Source organism: Lygodium microphyllum, chromosome 26 (assembly GCF_053477565.2).
Source record: "Lygodium microphyllum isolate KBCC chromosome 26, Lygodium_microphyllum_v1.1.10, whole genome shotgun sequence".
NCBI classification, from domain to species: Eukaryota; Viridiplantae; Streptophyta; class Polypodiopsida; order Schizaeales; family Lygodiaceae; genus Lygodium; species Lygodium microphyllum.
Window position 1 is genome coordinate 63,349,585 of NC_141160.1, and position 20,253 is coordinate 63,369,837.

The window sequence follows — 20,253 nt, forward strand, 5'->3', positions numbered from 1 at the left end:
TACACCAATCATGGCAACGACCCAGAGGCAATTGCCATATGCCACGGATGCAAATCCTCTCGAGGGAGCAGGTCGGAGTGTCGGACGATATCCAGCTGCCAATGCAAGAGCCCTTTAAGCCTGGCAATATGTCGGGGAACATTAGAGGCCGAATCAAAGAGAAAAGCATTGCGCGTGGTCCAAATGTGCCAGCATCCCCAATATCTGAAAAAGTGAAATAAGATCTTCTCATGCAACTGTGGCGGTGCGGAAAACTTCGGGCGCACAAAAACCCAATCGAAAGGAGTTAGCGAGGAGCCCACCACCGCGCGCCAAATGTGCGACAAGAGTGACCAGATATTCTTGGCGAGCGGGCAAGAGAGAAAACGATGTCGGGCCGATTCCGCCGGTGTGGTACAGAAGAAACAATTGCCATTCGAGATGCGACGCTTGGCAAGGGCCGAGGCCAGAGGAAGACCACCAATCATAACCCACCAAAGAAAAACCTTGCATTTGAAAGGTGTCTTATTTTGCCAGCCCTCCATCAGCGTTTTGTGCCACCATGACAGCGATTTCCGCAGTCCCCAAACAGTGTTAGCTTTCTCTCCCAGCCATTGGTGATCTTGAACAAGAAGATGATACACCTGATTAGTGGAGGCCTTTTCCAGACTCAGGCGACCTGCAAGATCCCAGTCCTGCCAAGGGCGATCCACCGTCAAGGCAGGAAAGGGTTGCCGACCCTGAAGCTTCGACGAAAGCTGCTCCCACAAATCACGGTATCCACGCGGGATCTTAAAGAGGCGCCGAGCAGTCCGAAATGAGACGAGGACATTGCGAGTAGCAAGGGTAGCATCCGCAACCGACATCACACCTAAACGGGCCATGCGATTAAATCTTGGTCTGAGTTGATGTTTATCTTCCCATGAAAGGAGTCTCGATACTGCCAACAATTCTAGCTGAAAGGAGTTAGTCTGCAAGCGGTCCCCCACTGGATGCCAGCGGGCCTTTTGGAGCACCACTTTCCAAGAGGCGACCAAGTGCAGTAACAAAGAGGAAGAGGGACTGGAAACACGAGAGTCAGCATTAAGGACATGCCACCAGGAGGCCCGAAGCCGTGTGTTGCCATGGCGGAGCCCGCTGTCCTCAAGAAAATAACGGGCTATAATGGACCAAGGGTGGTGATCCACACACATGGCACGAAAAAGGGACCAACGGAGAGCTAACATATGAGTGTGTGCATCCAAAATCGCTCCGCCACCCATGCGCTTAGGGGTACATGCGTGTGACCAAGAAATCCAGGAAATGCCGGCCTGCAGTGAGTCCTTCTTCCATAGCATGAAACGGATGGGATGAGTGAGGGCCTTCAAAGTAGTAGGAGTCCATGGCAACAATGGCAGGAAATACGTTAGCATTGGAAGCATGATTGTCTGGGCCACTTTGAGGCGGACATGGAATGGCCACGCTTGCGACTTCCAATACATAAACTTTGCTGCCAATTTTTGTGAAATCCACTCCAGCAGGGCTTTTGGCCGTACATCCACCCCCAATGGGTATCCAAGATGCCTGACAATGGAGCCACGGGAAACCACCCGGCCTTGCCAGCCTAAGGACTGCAAATCAGGCTCCGTACAACTGAGAAGGGCTGACTTAAGGGCATTGATGCGAAGCCCAGAGGCCTGACCAAAGAGTGTCCAAACATCTAATGCCCTTCGAATGTTGTCCCTGTCCGCCTGCAAAATCATAAAGGTGTCATCCGCCAAAGATTGGCTAACGAAGTGCTGACCCAACGGAAGAGACAGACCGGCCAGCTGGGCAGAGGCTGCCATGGAGGATAACATTGAAAGGACCGGATGAGTCGCCAGGGCAAAGAAGAGAGGGCTCAAAGGACAACCCTGTCGGACCGAGCGTGCAAGGACAAATGGCTCTGTAACTCCACCATTAAGCATAACTCTGGAGGAAGCCTCAGCACTAATGGTGTAGATCAATCGGGACATTCGGGTACCAAAGCCCATAGCCGACATGAGGTCTGCAATGAAAGACCAGTCCACATAATCAAATGCCTTTTCCAAGTCCAATTGGATCAATACCACTTCCTGACCGGAGTGCCGCGCATAGTCAATGGCCATTTGCACATTTAAGATATTATGCAGAATGTTGCGGCCCTTAATGAAACCATATTGGAGAGGATGCACAATAGCTGGAAGGTGCTTGTGGAGCCGATTCGCCAGCACTTTGGAGTAGATTTTATACATGGAGCCCATCAAAGAGATTGGTCGCCAGTGTTGCAACTTTGACGGCGAAGGGACCTTTGGAATTAGTTTGATAAGGCCTTCTTTCCATGAGGAGGGCATGACCCCCGTTTCCCACACCTGCTGAAACATGGCCACCAATGGCTTCGCCAACTGCGTGGCCGAGGTCTGAAAGAATTCATTAGTGAGACCATCCCAGCCAGGGCTTTTATCATTCGGCAGGTGCAACAAAACGTCCATCACCTCGTCCTCGCAAATATCCGTCTCCAAAGCGGCTTGCATATCAACTGGAATCTGCTGGCGGACCAGATGATAGAAGACCGCACGGGCATGCGTAACCTGGCTAGAAGGCGAGGAAGAGGAACCAAGAAGATCCATAAAATAGTTTCTGCACATAGTGACAATGGTCTGCGGATCCGTGACCATGCGACCTTCCGAATCCTGGAGTCTGGTCATATTTTCGCGGGGCGGAGAAGCATGCAAGGCGCGAAAGAACTTATGAGACTGGCAGGTGCTATCTTGCATTGTGTCCATCAAGTTGTGCAGCTTGGCCTGTTGATAAGATTTCAACTGAAACACTTGAATAAGATGGGCCAACCGCCTTTCCAGAGACAGCAGAAAATCATCATCAGGGGAATCCAGGAGCAAGGAACGGACCAAGGCCAGTAAGTCTTCTGCTGCATGTCGACGTCGGCGGCAAAGCGAGGCATGATGGATCCCATACTGGCGAGCAACCCGCTGCACATTAGAGAGCAGCCGTGCAAATGAAGGCCAGCCCTCAGAGGCGAAGTCCAATAAGAACCTCTCAATCAACTGCTGCATATAGCCCTGGAAAACTGAATGCTTCAGATAAGAGGAGTTGAAACGTAAAGGGAGCCTATCCAGGAATTGCACAAAAGGTGCAATAGAGTGTGCACGCATCTCAAGCTGGAGGGGGAAATGGTCCGACAACGCATATTGCCGCAAGACCTTCATTTCCAGCATGTCGGGAAGAAAGTCATCGCCCTGCATGATATACATTCTGTCCAGCCGCGACCAGGTAGTTGCATATTGTGCGGAATGAAAAGTAAACCCTGAAAAAGAAGGGTGAAGCCACGACCAAAGATCTTGCTTGAGCACGTGCAAAGCAAAAGAACTCCACACCCGGCTTTCCGGCGTATCCATTACCGAATGCCCGGAAGTGGACTTAGAAGAGTCGACACACATATTGAAATCTCCCATCAAGAATCCCCTTCGGCCGAGTGACATGGAGCCCTGCAACGTGGACCAAAGATGCCGCCGGGATGCGGGATCATTCGGAGCATAGAGGCCCAACAGCCATAAAATCTCGCCTTCAAATAAGACTTCGATCACCAGAAAGCGGCCCTGCACATCATTTTTAACAAGGACAGGCTGATATTTCTCATGGACAATCATCAGCACGCCCGAATAGTGCGTAGCATGGGTCCCTGCATAAAACAGGCGGAATCCATGACAATCCATCACTTTTCCTGCTTCACCGTGACTTTTGTGCTCAACTGCACACAATACATCCCACTGGTTCTCGTGCAAGACGGTCCACATGGCATGTTGCTTATGGCGAGAGCAAATGCCTCGCACATTCCACGTGGCTATCTTCATGTATCCTCAACGAAGGAAGTCAGGAACGAGGCACCTGCTGCCTCGATTTCACCTTTTCCGCGAGAGCATCCAGGACACCCTCGTCCAGAAAATCAGCCAATACTGTAAAAGAATTCTGGCGACCTGCGTTGGAGGTAGAAGGGCAATCCACTGCCTTGGGAGAGGGGCGGGGATAACGCCGATCCCAGGGTGTAATAACATTTCCTTTGGCATCGAACGCCAGCTTGGCAGGTGGGCCTCTGGGGCCGTCGGTATAGGCTCTCCTTGGAGACTGATTGCGGGGGCCCGACGGGGCCCTAGGACGCGGAGCCTGCTGTGAAGTGGCCATTTCTTTCCGGCGCGCATACGTGCGCACGGAATCCTGGGAAGCGGAAGGCCCAGGATCCGCCAGGCCTGTATCCAACTTTTTACCTTTTTGAGGACGTGCCTCAATCCAGTCAGTACGACGGGAATCCACACTTCGGACCTATTGTTTGCCTTTGTCCATGACATGAGGAGACTGAAGGGCTTCCTGGGGCGTGGCATCAAGCACCATGTCGTCCTTGGGCAGCACAACCTGCGCATCATCCGAAGACGATTGCTTTTCAGGGCATTCGGCCATGAAATGCCCCAATTTACCACATGAAAAGCAGTGGCCCGCAAAGTTGCCCCATTTTAAGCGAAAATACAAACGATGCATGCCCGAACAATTGAGGCGAAGCCATGCGGGCCTTTTCCTGGCCGTGTCCCATAGCATGCATAAACGGTTGCGGTTCATCGCCCTGAGGCTTGGGGGAACCAGCACTGTTCCCACAACTGCCATCGCATCCTTCAACATGGGCCAATAGACCGCCGGACAGTTTTCCACCTCTACCCACACCGGGCATTCGCGTTGAAGCAGACGCTGGAAGTCGGCCATGGGGCGCCATGGCACAACATGAACTAGGCGGCGATCAAAGAATAGCGGCAACTTGGACAGGAGCTCAGTGCGATGCGTTTCCGATTTCAGCAGGACCTCATAAAACCCGCGAGGGCCAAGGAAAATCTCCTCAACCGACTCCCCTTGCAATAGATGGTGCAGCCACTGGCGAATATGCGAAAGCATTGGGATCCTGCCAGTGAAGAAAAGAATAACTGCACGGTCATAGAACACCGAGAAGGATCGCAAGACTGATTTGGGGTCCACCGTGGCTTCCAGCACATCATCCGTTCCCGCAACAGAAAAAGATTCGGTATTATGCTGGACATAATCGCCAAGCAGAGTATTGGCGAAGTCCAGCAAATGCTCCCAGTCGATTTCCTGCGAATCCACCGGCTCAGAGGCCACTTGCGCATAGGAGCGTTCCGGAGGACTCATTGGCTCATCAGGCGTAGGCTTGGAGCGTTTGCCGGCAGGCGGCTGTTCAGAACTCGGCGGCAACTCCTCCGCGCATGGCACCATATCTTCCGGCTCCTCTGCATCGGAATCAGGGCCAAGGGCTGCCACCGTCCGGTCAAGAAAATCCAAATCCAGGCCAGCCATACTGCTGTCTTCACACAGAGGATGAACTCTCTCTCTCTCTCTCTCTCTCTCTCTCTCTCTCTCTCTCTCTCTCTGTGTACAGATCAGGGGGCACTCTAGTCGAGGCGTTGCTTCTCTGACGACTGTGGAGATTAGGGTTGACAACAGCTGTGCGCCTCTGCAAAGAAGAACAAACGCGAGCACGCAGACCCGCGGACAGGACAATCGTCGAACCAAAATGGGTGTCTGCAGGTGTGGCAGCGTGACGGGACAGGAGACAGGCACAACAGAAGCCGGGACGAGGCAACACGGCGCGCAGGACCAGAACGCGAAGAACACGGCCTGACAAAACTGTAGGGCGACGGCGGCGGGGACCCCGCCCCCAGGAGTGGCGAAACGGTGCAGGCGGCAGGTCGCGACAGGGCGCAGGTGACGAAACAGTGCAGGCGCAGGCAGCAGGTCACGACAGGGCGCAGGTGGCAGGTCACGACAGGGCGCAGGCGACGAAACGGGGCAGACGCAGGCGGCAGGTGACGAAACGGGGCAGGCGCAGCAGGTCACGTCACGACAGGCGCAGGCGGCAAGTCACGTCACGACAGGCGGCAGGTCACGTCACGACAGGCGCAGGCGGCAGGTCACGTCACGACAGGGCGCACGCTCTCTCTCGCGACAGGGCGCCATCCAAAACCCTCTCTCTCTCTCTCTCTCTCTCTACCCTTAACTCTCTCTCTCTCTCTCTCTCTCTCTCTCTCTCTCTCTCTCTCTCTCAATATATATCATGTGTGCCTAAACATCCATCACATGAAAATAGTTTATCCATAGACTATATGCATAGGGTTAATCTCATCTCTAGAATGTTACCTTGGAAGTGCATGACAAATACTAACATTGATGCATAGCAACAATCTAAAACTTGTGCGAAGCACTAGCCTAATATCAGTGCAAAGCCCTAGGAGAATCTAAGTGTAAAGTGCCTAGTCCACACTTAAGAATTGCTTTTTTTGATGGATGGGACAAAAAGCAAGAGCTAGAACCTAATTCATTTCTGTAAGTTCTATCACTTAGGTGCAAAAGTATTAATTGAATTAGGGCTTACATGGAAACTTGTATGGTGGCCTAACCCTTGTCTACCAACTCAATACATGGTTCCACTATACGACGTCCATCTTGGCAACAAGCCACATGGAGGCATAATCACTTTTTTACCTTGTATAAGGCACCTATACTACTACATGTGAAAATAGAACCCTTGATCTTAGGTTTAACACACATTTTCACTACCACTAGAGTTGGCAGGTCTTAGCATAAGTTTTATAACTTAAAGGGAGGTTTCTTGCACAAATTTCACAAGTTTTTTAAATTTTAGTTATTATGAATAGTATTTTGAGGGTTTGTTTCTTGTGAACATAAGAAATTTTGAATCCACAATCATGATTATCTCGTCTAGAGTTTGTATACCTTCCTTCTCTCTATTTGGAAGAGAGAAGAAATAAGGGGCAAATTTTGACTTCTGAGATGCAACAAAGAAAAAACTTGAGACGACCAAATATATATCTATGGATTAAGAGACATGCCTCTTATGTCAAAGGATATTCGTTCAAGTCAATCGCATAATTCTATGCCATGGCCACTAGCTTATAGAGAATATTTAATTTTCAAAGGGAGAAGCTATATTATCTTCTTCAAGAAAGATCATAAAGATGTTGTCTATCTCCCTACAAAGTATATGTGCTAGTTATTATGACTTTGTTATCTCAAGTTTTGTTTCATGCTACTTTCGAAGCTTGTTGTAGCTTAGCTTGCTATAATTTTATCAATAAGGGCTATTTGAATTCTCATTTGATTGCAAGCTAATGCAATTGGAGACTGTGTTGTTTGGTCTAGGGGGCTAAGAGTTTGACAATATTCATCTATTCTCTACTCTATTGGATTCTCACCCTACAACATTCAATTATCAGAGTGCTTTATATATCTTTATTTTCCTAGATAGCATTTTCTCTTTGAGGTAGAGATCAAGATTATGGCAAGCACTTGTCAAAAAGTATTATATGTGTTGAAGTTAGGATTGCACGAATGCAAATACACAAGTTGGAGGAGAAAAAGAAGCTCGAGAGAGTAGAACCCAAGCGTATTGAGAGGTATGAATAGAGAAGATTTACAAGACTTAGTATCCCCTAAAGTGAATAGGCATTACACAAGGCTAAGGAAAAAGAAACCTCCTAAAGAGAGAAAAAGTACCCTAACAATCTTAAGTGTGTTCACACACCTTACTACTAAAATATGGTAACAAATCCTTCTTAAGAGTGATGTGGTGTACAAGAGTCTTATATATAGGGAAGTGTCAAGCTTGATGGACTAGATCAATATATAAAGGAAGTAAACCCAAAGCTTTACAAAAAGCTTCAAACTTCTCATGAGGCATAGCCTTTGTCAAAAGATCTATATGACTATCTTGTGTTGGCACACAGGCCAAGCTAATCTCTCCTACGTAGAGTCTCTTCTTGATATAATAATAATACACCTCAATATGCTTAGTATATATATGGAGCACTAGATTTTGTGTAGCTAGTAATGAGCTCTAATTGTCAATGAAGATGGTGGTCATTGGTAGATGACTATCTAATATCCAAATTAGTCAAAAGGCATTTGAGCTAAACATACTTAATTGTAGCTATAAAAGTTGCAATTTGCTCGACTTCACAAACAACTAGAAGCGACTATAGTGGGTTACTTCTTACTCAACCACAATATGCATGAGCTATTAAAGCATGAAGCAAAAATTAGCCAAAAGGCATTTGAGCTAAACATACTTAATTGTAGCTAAACATACTTAATTGTAGCTATAAAAGTTGCAATTTGCTCGACTTCACAAACAACTAGAAGCGACTATAGTGGGTTACTTCTTACTCAACCACAATATGCATGAGCTATTAAAGCATGAAGCAAAAATATAATGTATCTACCACTTAATTACGGAAGGTAACGTTTGATATTCATCCATTTAATCTCTAAAGTGCTAGAATAATTTCTACGTATTAATTTAATACATCCTTTCATCTTTTAAAAATTATTCCATTGATCACAAGAGGATTAATCTATAATTTGTTATGTCAATTTAGGTGCTTCAATAACATTTTTTTAAATGAATAACAATAATTTAGGATATGTGTTAAGAATTTAATAAATTATTTATGTATTATTTTTAATGTTGAGCTAATGCTTCATGTAAAAATGCTAACATCTTGATTTTTTCTAAATTATTAGTACGCATGTATGAATGGCTTTTAATCATTTATAAAATATGATTAAAAATATACCTTAGTTTTGAGTAAATCTTACAGTTTTTAAGATTATATTTATAAAGAAATATCAAACAAAATATCTATTAATTTTTTGTAACATTATAAGATACGTGCCACATATCGACATTCAAAGTGATGCAAATATTCATTAAAAAAATTACCCATGTCATTGCTAAACACGTCAATATAAGCGTCTCTACAAATTCGTTGCAAATAGCATATTTGTGATGTTAATAGCGGTGCAGATAACGACACTTTGCTACAAAAATAGCGACTGAGATAGCGATGGTTATAGAGAAAAAAATAGTGGGAGGGCACCACCCACAACACCATATGCTAGATAATATTCTATGAAGTAATTGCATATTGGATATGCAATTGTCAGTAAGACAGGCTCAAAAACTACTTAAAATCACAAGATTGATAACTCATAAAATAAGTACAAGATTGGTGATGACAACTCATAAAATTACATAGAACCATGGAGAGAAGAGCCAAAACAAACATGGAAATCTATTTGTAAGTATCGCAAAGTGCGATTTTATATAACAAAGGATTATAAGTATATCTAAGGAATGTTACATGGAAGAAGCTTGCACGGATCACAGGACCAAAAAAGAAAATGATATGTGTGCACTCCATGAATCCAAGCACATGCTATAGATCCTCGTTATCTATAAAGGAGCATACAATCTATCGATAAGTGCAGTGAGATTGTGTCTCTCTACATATTGAGTTTCCAAACCTATGGGATCACGATTTGTGATAGAGTGTTGTAAAGAAAACAGAATAGCATTGTTAGAATTAAGGTTGTTAGTGCAAGTAATATTTCAAATAAGAAAGCGAGAAGAACCAAAAGAAAACTTACAAAGTCCTCGAAATAAGTCATGTGGCCACCACTCCCCAAATGATGCACAACCCTTGCCTCCAATCATGCCCTCACTACCTCCTACTACTTCTGCCCATCGTCCTAGAGCATCTATGGCCTCCTCCCCGAGTCTCATTTGCATCTAGCCACTCAAGCTTTGAGGTGCCACTCTTCATTGCCTTATGTGCGTTTTATCGTCTATGTGACATGTATGCACACATATATTCCATCATCCACCAAGTAGAAAACCTCTTTGCCATCATAAGTACTAGAAATTCCTCATGCGAAAACACCACTACATAGTCCTTGCTTCCCTTCGACATATTCTTCCGATGATCCAGAATGTTGTGCCTAAATATTTGTTAGTACTCTCTCTCGTGCGAGACATCACCTTGCTCTCCTCATCATTCATGATCACAAAACTTGTCTGTCATCTACGAGGTATACCTATCCTACTGGGGTATGTCTAAGATGTGGCCTCTCCCACCTATGACTATGCTCTTGGGCATAACCAATAGATCCCTATACATTTGGCATACTTGCAGGGGTAGTATCTCTTGGAGTAGCATCCATAGGGGTTGTAAAGGGAGCTCTCGCTCAATCGCCAAGACCCACGGATCGCTTATTACTTCAAGCGTTTCAAGCGAGCACTAATGGCTACCTCTCACATAGCCGACGCGCTATCCCTCTCTACGAGTGTATTGAGCTTACCTTGATTCCCGATTGAGTTGCTTCCTCTCTCAAACACTCCGATAGCTCCATGATTCGTGATACAAAGCTCACGCATCCTCAAGCCTCTTCCTCTAAGCTCCATCCTCCATAGCCATGCGTTTATTTCCTTCTGGCGCCTTCTATTTGCCTTCTCTCTTACCTATGTGCCTTCAATTTGCCTTCTATTTGCACAGGATGGAGCTAGTGCTCTTTTACAACAGTTTTAGGGGCGCCTCGCATTTAAAAATGTGCTTTTGCCTTTGACTTGATTTTAGAGGCCACCCTTGTGCTTTTAGCCATTTTCTATCGTGCCTCTTCCATTGCATTAGATTCCTTCCTAGGCTACCTCTTTTAGGTGACCCAACTTGCGCTTTTCCACTTTTTCTGCTTTATGCTTAGGTTAACATTAGCCCCCTCCTAGTTTAGTGCCAGTCCCATGGCATTGATGTGTAGTGGTTGGAAGGGGGGATGGATGTATTTGACAGATGGCTTTTTTGAGTTTGTACACAAGCCCTTCCAGGGGTTAGGGTTGGGTGGACCGGCCTTTGAAATTCGAGATGGTGTGGGGGATGGTCCCATTGCGACACTAACGGTGGGCAGATCAGTCCTTTGAAATTCAATATCATGTTGAACGGATTCCTATTTGGAAAGTGGCTGACAGGCAGATCGGTCTTTGAAATTTAAGATAGTGTTGGATGGATCCGTGCTTGCAGAATGGCGGGTGGACAGATCCATCTTTGAAATTGACGATGGTGTTGGATGGATCTATCTTTTTGCCCTCCGTGGTTGTTTTCTCCTGCATTGTTCCAAATGAGCTTCTTCATTCACTTTTTGACTGGGGCTGGCCTGTGGTCTGCCTCTGCCTTGTTTTGTCTACTTGGTGACATTGTCGCATGAGATGACCCCTCTCTTAGGCAGGGTCTAGTTCCAGGGCACTTGTGGTTTTGAGTTGATGAAGGTGCGATGATTACAAAGGGTGGATGTGTGAGTCAAAGATGATGGGGTCTTAGGGGAATCGGTCTTGGGAAGAAACGGATCACCCAATTAAGGTGATGGAGGCTAGGAGCACATTGCATGGATGATGGGGCCTTCGAAGTTGGGGGTTAGAGCCTTTGTTTGTACCTGAAAAGAAAAGAATGTGTACTACCTGACGGTGTGCCTGCTTTGCCGTGTGGTGCATTGTGCTGGTGCTATGTGGGACTAGGAGTCGGGTCGAAGCCTGGGTGTTGCCCCACACTTGAGGACCCGATTTGTGGGTAAGGGAGGTGCAGTGCATGTAGCTTAGGGTGACACATCTAACCATAGGCGAGTATTACCTCCCTAGGTATGTCATGCTCTTGATGTGTCTTAAGCGTGAAGTGGGGAATCAAAATGAGGCTAGGGTATTAGGGATGGAGCCGATCGACCGAAGCCACCAGACGTACCTAACTTGAGAACCCCTAGGTGCAGTGACTATGGCCTATGTGGGGTAAATTGCTATTCGTTGCGATTTCTTCGCTTTTCATCTTTGCTTCCTTTTTCTTTATTTATTTATTTCTCTTTCTCATTTTTTAAATTTTCTTTTATCTTCTTTCCTTTCTTATTCTTCTTCTCTCTTTTTTTTTCACATAGGCAGGACAAGAGCTAAGCTTCGTCGTCCGAGTGAGGTGGAGAAGGGGGCCTAAGAGACTTATTTAGGAATTGCCAACTCTGCAAGTACCCTTTGAGGTTCAAGAGGACTTATAGAGTGGTGGTAGAGAGAAATGGATAATTGCAATGCACAAGACGACTATCATTCATATCTTCTAGAAGGGATAAACAAAATGAGGGGAGAAAAGCGACGCGCATTATTAGTCGAGCCATGGCGCAACTGTCTATGGCGTTGGGATCAAAGAAAAGGGGTGGAAGGTTGCGCTCTTGTGGGGTGGGATTTTGCCTAAGTAGCCTAAGGTAATTACAGGTAGTAATGAATGCAGGGTTGGGGCACAAGGAGAACTCATCTACAAAATAGACTAGAGAGTCACCCGGATTTTCTAGGGTGAAGGTAAGGGTCTCCTCCAGCTTGGTACAATTCACGTTGTGGATCACGGGAAAGTCGTACCAGCCGTGACATTTGGGTCAAAATCCACTCTCATTCTTCGAGGATATGGCATGAATATCGAGTTATTGCGTTTGAATGGGAGGGTGTTGTAGAAAGCCACCCAAGTGTCCATATTTATGTCACAGAGGCGCCTTCTCCATGTAGATTGGCACTCATAGCCCGCGGCACTGATCTCAGGACCTCAAAAACCTTGTCCTGCCAAAATTTCACATCCTCAATGCGCGAGAGGGTGGGGTTCTACTCTCTCTCCTTCAGCCATTTGTTTTCTTAGCATGCTTCCAATGGCAATCACCTCTTCCACCACCTTAATGGGCAGGACTCGGCACAAGTTGGTGGGGAAGTGGAAATTAAGATAAAAGGGATGCCATACATTCTCCTGTTGCTCGCAAGTGATGAAATCTACGTGGAAGCTTACTGGGAGTTCATCTGAGGTTGGTGTAATGGGTGCAGTTGGTCCTATTATTGGTCTAGCATTCAATCTTCTCCTGCCTTCCTCCACCATCTATTTCCTCTTTTCTTTCAATGCTACTCTCCTCTCGACGCAGGTGTCCATTGGTTGCTAGTCTTCTAGGGGTAGAGAAGGAGGCGGGGGGACTAATTCCTCTTCATGAGGTCCCATATTGAAGTTCAATCCAGCCTCTTCCTCTTGCTGGTGGGCTTCCTGTTGCGCCCCTTCGGCGAACCCTAATGCATCCACCTCTTGTGGGGTTAGGCCTGCTTGCAACAAATACTTTCTTTGTTCTTTGGGACTCCCACTGGTTGTGCGCTAGCATCTGCAGACTTGCCTTCAGGACCTTGAGTGCAATCCCAAGCTTCTTCTTGATTGTTTCAATGGCCTTCCTTTCCTCTATCGTTTGAGTGACATCAAGTAGCGTGTTGAGAAAGGCGCGTTGCTGGGCCTCGAAACTCATGTGGACGGCAGCTGCTCTACTTTTAGCCAATACTTTGTCTTTCTCCACTTGAGCTAGATGGTCTGCCAAGGTTTTAACTCTTCTTTCGTTCTAATTGGCCCATTCTTCCGCTCTCCCCTTCATGTCTTCGAGGCTTTCCCCTTGCCTTTGAGCTAGCACTATCAGCCTGTGTTCTTGATCTTCCATTTATCCTCTCAAATTCCGTTGCTCTTCCTATGCCAAGTCTGCCTCTTATGTCAAATTTTCCACCTCTTATTCATACCTGCGTGCTCTTTCCTCCCTCAACGCCTCCAGTTCTTCTGTGGCTTTAGTGATTTTTTCCATTTCAGCTTGCAAATCTTCATAAAGCCCTACGATCTCTTCGTTATGTCTTCACAAGCACCATGTGGCTTCGGTTTCTTCATCCAGTCTTGCTTGCCATTTGGCTTCCACTTCATTCTTAGCCTAGAGCTATTCTTTGAGCTCATTTGATCTCCCTTTGGGCCATGGCTATTTGGCATGTTTTCTCCAATTGGAATGCAACCATGGCCTCCTTTTTAGCTTCAATCTTTGTTGTTGCTATTTTTTTTATTCCCTGGCTTTTTCCAATTGCGGCAGCATGTGTTTTACATATTTATCATACTCCTTAGTCGACAGCTCTGTCGTGGGTGCGGAGGTGGTAGAGGCTTCCACCTTCTGCCTCTTCGGATCTTGCCTAGACTCGGCATCAACTGCACTCTCTTGGTCCCTGTCATTGGGGTACCCTTTCCAATCCCTTGGGTCCTCTCCTTATCTACAAGGTACTGCACCCATGCTAAGACATTGCTGGAGTCTACTTTAAACATGGAGCCCTAGGTGGTTGTGACTACGGGTGTGGTTGGCACTAGGAGAGTAGGAATGGGCATAATTAGTTCCTTGCCCTTGCCTTCTTTTGGAGGAGGCGGCGTGATTTCCAGCACATGGGTGCTCGAGCTTGGCCCTTCCTCTCTTGGCGGGCTCATGGTATCTAGCTCATCTCTCATGCTCAGTTGCTCTATTGAATCGGTGCGTAGCTAAAGCCATATCCTCATCCTCTTTTCTTTTCAGCTTTGCCTCTTCTTCAGTTGCCTTTCTTTTTCTTTTCTCCTCAGACCTTCTCGATTCTTCTCTCCACCTTTCTGCCTCTTCTTTTGCTTTCTTCTTTCTTTCTTCTTCGGCCTTTTTAGACTCCCTGCGATCCCTTTACAGATTTGTTTTTTCTTTTTTCCTCCTTTCTTCTTCCATCATTCCCTGTGAAGCTTTCCTCCTTTGCTCCCTGCGCCTCTGTCGGCTAGTCTACAGCTTTCCTTCCCCTTCATTATCACTCTCTGTCTCTTCACTTGTTTGCGTTTGTTGCTCTTGTTGAAGCGGTGATCTTACTGGTGTTTCTCCAACTCCTTCTTCTTCTCCTTCTCTTTGCCCTTGCCCCAAGGCTTCTCTAATAATGGCCGTAAGGACCCCACTGAATCCAATGGTTGAGGCCTTAGAAGATGAGGCTTTCCTTCTGGCCTTAGTAGCTAGAAACTCTCATCATGCTGGCCCTCCTCTTGTTGCCAGGGCCTTAGCCGAGGTCTCGATGGTCTTTCTCACGAAACCATTGAGGTTCACCTCATCCAATGATCGTGCTGCAAAGCTCTCTAGCAAAGGGACATTAATGCGACTTATGATGGTGTTGTACCTCTGACTAGAGAACAACGTGTGTACCATTTTTTCTTGGGAGTTGAACCTCAAGGTCGGGGATATCTGCCAAGCTGATGCCATCATTGGTATGGACCTTCACCTTGTCCACTCCAAGCATGGTGTACACATCTTTCTTTGGTTTTCGTTCCACCTTATTGACTAATCCCAGGGCCCTTTCCACCAGGTCTAGGGTTAGCTCAATCTGTACTTAGCGAGTCTCTTCCCCCTCTCGCACGGTGACGGTGCCATGGTTCCTGTTAAAAGTTCTTAGAAATTATGCACAGGTGGTATAATCGACTCCTTGGCTCATTGCTTCCATGTATTTCTGCATATGGCATTGGTCTATGATCTCCCTGATGGCGTGTTCCTCAACGGTCATGTCTTCTAGGTTGAAGACGTGCCAAAACTTAAGCTGGTTAAAGGCCCATGTTTTCACCAAAAGGCCATATTTTGCATGCTCTTCTTCTAAAAAAGGTAAATTTTCAGCCTTTTCTTGGCCTGCCATGATGGGTGCCTATCATGAAGCCATATTCACCATTAGTGCTTTTCAGAATAATTATGAGCAGAAGAAAACGACAACATACTTGCTAAACTGAAATGCTTGAGTGCAAAAGTAGACTTTTTCTTCAAGTAGTCTATTTGTTAACCCTTAAACGAACAATGTGGAAAATCCGAAAAATATAAAGCAGAAGACAAGGCCAAGGCAAAAGTGAAATGGAAGACAAAGACACACTAAGAAAAATATGGAAATATAAGAAGTGCAGAAAAGTCCTAAATCAAGGAGAAAGGCACACAAGAAAAAGCGCAAGTCAATACTTTTGTAAAAGAGTGCAAGCCGCATCATGATTTCATGCTCTCACCCTTGCAAATTGTAAAGGTAGATGGGCAGTAGGAAGGAAGCTAAGAAGATAAGAGGACAATGGGAAAAAGGGCGTAGGCCACAGTCGGCCATGTAAAAAAGGGGACAAGGGGATGACTGCCCAAAAGGGATTTAGGGTTTTGTATATAAAGTTGAAAAGCGAATGAGAAGTTCATTCTTGTGTGTGGCCAAAAGTAGCTCTGCTCCTCCTCTTCTTCTTCTTGTTCTTGCTTGCTTAAGCTTGTGCTTGAGAGAGGGAGTGTGAGAGTGTGAGGAGTGAGTGTGTGAGGGTGAGGGACCGTGGTGGAGAAGCTCTCTATCTTCTCCTCTCTTCTTCTCTTCTCTTCTCTTCTTTTCTCTTGCTCGTGGCAATGGAGCTTGGAGCGTGGAGCTTGCTTGAAGCTTGCACTTGGATTGTGGAGCTATCGGAGTGCTCGGGAGAGAAGGCTACTAGATCAGGAATGGAGGTAAGCTCACTACACTCGTAGAGATGGATAGTGTGTTGGCTATGTGAGAGGTAGCCATTAGTGCTCGGCTTGGAACACTTGAACAATAAGCGATCCATGGGTCTTGGCGGTTGAGCTTGTGCTTGCCTCTACATTTTGGTTTTGTTGCCGGGATCAACAGGTTCAAGCCTTGAGCGTTTGCGCGCTCCAAATCGAGCATTGAAGTAGGGTTTTCCCCGAACCGGTGCTTGAGGTAGATAGGTAGGAAGCGAGGGAGTTTGAAGAGGTATTCAATCTCCTTAGCAAGTAAGTTTTTGGTTTTTTGGATTTGGAAAAGTATGTTGGAGTAGAGTAGGTGTTTGCTTTGTGATTTGGATGCATCAGGGTAGGAAAAAAGAAAAAAAAACAAGCATTGGGGTTTCTGCTGTCATAACAGGGCAAGAGGGTTTGATTTGCTTAGCCAATTTGTATTTTGGAGTTTATTTGCTATTCTAGGTATATAAAATCCTTCATTAGGGGTCTATACTTACATCTTGAAAGTTTGTGTGACCCCTCATAACTAAAATCGTTAGAATCAAGTTGATTTTCGTCATCCCTGAAACTCGTCCGCAGGAATTAGACACTATTACCAGAGTTCGATTCCCAGAATTGGACTCCGACGTCCGATTCCCAAAATCGGACGGTCCAATTTTTGGACTCAGACCAACCTATCTTGTCCGATCAGACATACCCTGACCAATTTTGAAAATCGAACATTCCAGAAATGGATGCACGAAAATCGGACTATCCAGAATCGGAAGCTCAAAATTAGACTAGCTAGAATCGTACACTCCAAAATTGGACACTTGTCAACTCAGACGTCCGATTCCTAGAATCAGACACTCCAAAATCAGACATTTGTCAAATCAGGCGTCCAATTCCCAGAATTAGATGCGCGAAAATCAAACACATGAAAATCGGACCAACAGGACCACCTAAATCAGACCACTAGGACTCAGACCGTCATCCGATCGGTCGATCGGACCAACCTAAATTCGGATGTCCAAATCAGATAGAAAACTATCAAAATCGGATAGGTGAATAGAATATAGATTTGATACATCTAAGCCTTGAAACCAACCCAGAGAATGTATAGAGCCGAAAGCATATCATAGATCTATCACCAAGCTAAAATCTAGAGCAAGTAATTCAAAATTTGGCTGCGAACGATCCTTCAAATTGCGCATGGTATTTAGCGTAATGGCCATGCAGGCTAGGGGGGACTATCCCCCCCATCCCCTCCCCCTTGGACCCCCACAGAGGGGGGCTCTGCCCCCTCAATACCTCCCCCAAGTAGGTTGAAGAGAAAGCGCGTGCCGTTGACAGGTCATCCAAATTAGATCCTGGTGTAGAATGGCTTTGCACAAGCATAGATTCTCACTTGCAAAACAACAACCAAAAGCCCATACCCAAACAAAGACAAACAAAGACCCTAAAACGTCAATGGGCCAATCTAGCCAACAAGGGCAAAAAGGTCATACCACAAAAACATGTATAGGTTGTGTCTGGATTGCATCTAGTTAAAATAGAATGCACGAACATCAAGCTACTATGAGGATGGCTAGACATGACAATCCTGACGATAGATGCACCTTGAACAACACTGCACAGACGACCCAAGATATCAGTAGAGAATCCAAATCTAGCTGTGTAGTTAGGAACTCAAGGGCATGTATCAGAAGGTTTGAATCTATAAGCCAAGACCCGGCAGATGAAGACATACTACCGCTTGCTTATCTTAGGGTCAAACCCACTGCAAAAGAGAGCCTAGTGTTGATGCTCTCATCAATGAAGAAGCTGATTTTAATATCTTGACCTATGAAGCATGGACCCTACTAGGCCAACCAGAGCTCACACCAACTAATGCAACTCTTTGTCCTTATGGGGGATACCCACAAGCACTTATAGGGAAGTGCAAAATCCTTGTAACTATTGAAATTGAAAGCTTGCCTATCCTATTCCATGTACCTCCAAAGAGTGCAAATTGTGGAAAGGAAACCCTCCTAGGATGATCCTTCAAAAGGGCGACAAAGTGTGAGACTGATTATGTAGCACAAAGGATACACTTGACACTATCAAGTATGAGGATAATCACAACCTTTAGCAAGGGTGACCTCATCAAACCTCGAGGGAAAGACAAGGAACATTCTGACATACAAGGCAAGCCTAGTAACGAGAGCAAGGACTTGTTGAAAGAGTTGATACAAGTGTATGTTGAATAGAGAGAACTAGTGAGCGAGGCCATGCTTGAAACAAGAAGGTCAGGAGATAATGCCAAGGATAGGCTTTGGACTTACAAATATCATAGAAAACTGCAAAAGAAGCCTAAGCCTTATAGACAAAGGTATCGATGGTGGAGAGCCAGCACAACACAACGATGGATATCCAAAGTGTTACTACGTGCTCAAGGGTATTACGCATGTAACCGATGGATTTGGGTGCCAAAGCCCCCTGCTAAACCACTTCTATCAACTAAAGACCAGATCGTATCAAAATTGAAGAACGCAGGAGGAAATCTAAACGAAAATCCAAGTCTCAAATCAACAACGTTGGAGTGATTGAGCCTCTCACGATTGAAATCAAGAAACCAAATATGACTATTTGAAAGGTAGATCCTCAGCCTAGTATGCTTAACAAGCGAATATCAGACGTAATCGTCGAGTGTGCACAAAGACCACTAGTGCCTAAGGAGCCTTTGACTTCCCAAGAGGATAAGGAGCACCACAGTAACAATGCTACTCATGATAAGACTGATTGCTCAACAAAGCAAATGGCAGAATCATCTAACAGCCACGAGCAAATCTAGCCAGTGCCAAGTCCACCTAGGAGTCCCAAATCTCCTACACCTTCTTTCCCTCAAAGGGCAACAAAAGACACAACCACTTCTGATCTACCTAAGGACTTGACACCGCACTCTACCAACAGTATAGCTAGTCCACTGAACTAGCTGCTACTACTTCCAATTAGGAATCACATCAGTCATAGCCTTTGGCCGTGATGATGCCCCTTGCAGAATGCGTCCTTAGTAATTCACATGTAGAAGAGATGTCGCAACCAACATCCTTGCACACCTTGAGCACTTTCGAAGCACCTAAAGCCTAAATTTGAGGAGAAATCTCTCGAAGATTTAGCCAAGGAGATGGTGCATTTGACTAATGAACGAGAGATGAAGTGCATGATGAAGCTTGATCACAAGCTAACAGCCACCCCATCACACATGCATACGTCCATGTGGATATCAGAAGGGCAATGCCAGAGAACACAAAGATCATAGAAGAACCCCTAACTTGGGATGAGCAACAACATGTTTGCTCCCGCTATGTAGATGTCAATGAAGAAGTCATAAAGGACATCCCAAAAGCTACAGCTAGAGAATTGCGGTTAATACCCTCACTCTATACTGCTCAATGTGTGACAAACAAGGAAAAGCTTGAAGCAATCAAACAAAAAAGGAAAGGACAAGGCAAATTTGTACAGAAATGGTACTCCAACCAGAGTTTGGTAGCCAAAACTGGCCACCGACTAATGACACTTCTTGAGCAAAGGAAAGCCCTTTGGACATCAATATATGATCCCACGTACATTGCCCCGACCTTTTTAAGAGTGTTGGCAATGGTTCATGAGGTCCAGCTTTCTGTCACTGTCCAAAAACATCCCTTGTATGATAAACTACTGCTAGAAGAAGATCTACATGTGGCTAGCAGGCTAGGAGTAGGGAACATGGTACTTGATGTTAGCGCATATGTCTTCTGCCTCACTCAAGATCCTACAATCCTAGATCTTTATGCTTCTCATTAGTACAACCCTAACTTCTTCACTTAGTTTCGTCCAAGCTTATATGATAGGAATCCTAAACTATCTCGGTTCTACACTAGAGTCACCCAAACCTCCTGAGCAAGAGAAAAACAACTCTAAACACAACACTTGCACTAATAAGAAGCAATGGAGGCATGTTCCAATGGGTAAGGACATGAGCCTAGAGCAAACACCCCCTGACCCAATAACTACCAATGCAATTGGATGAGAAGCTAA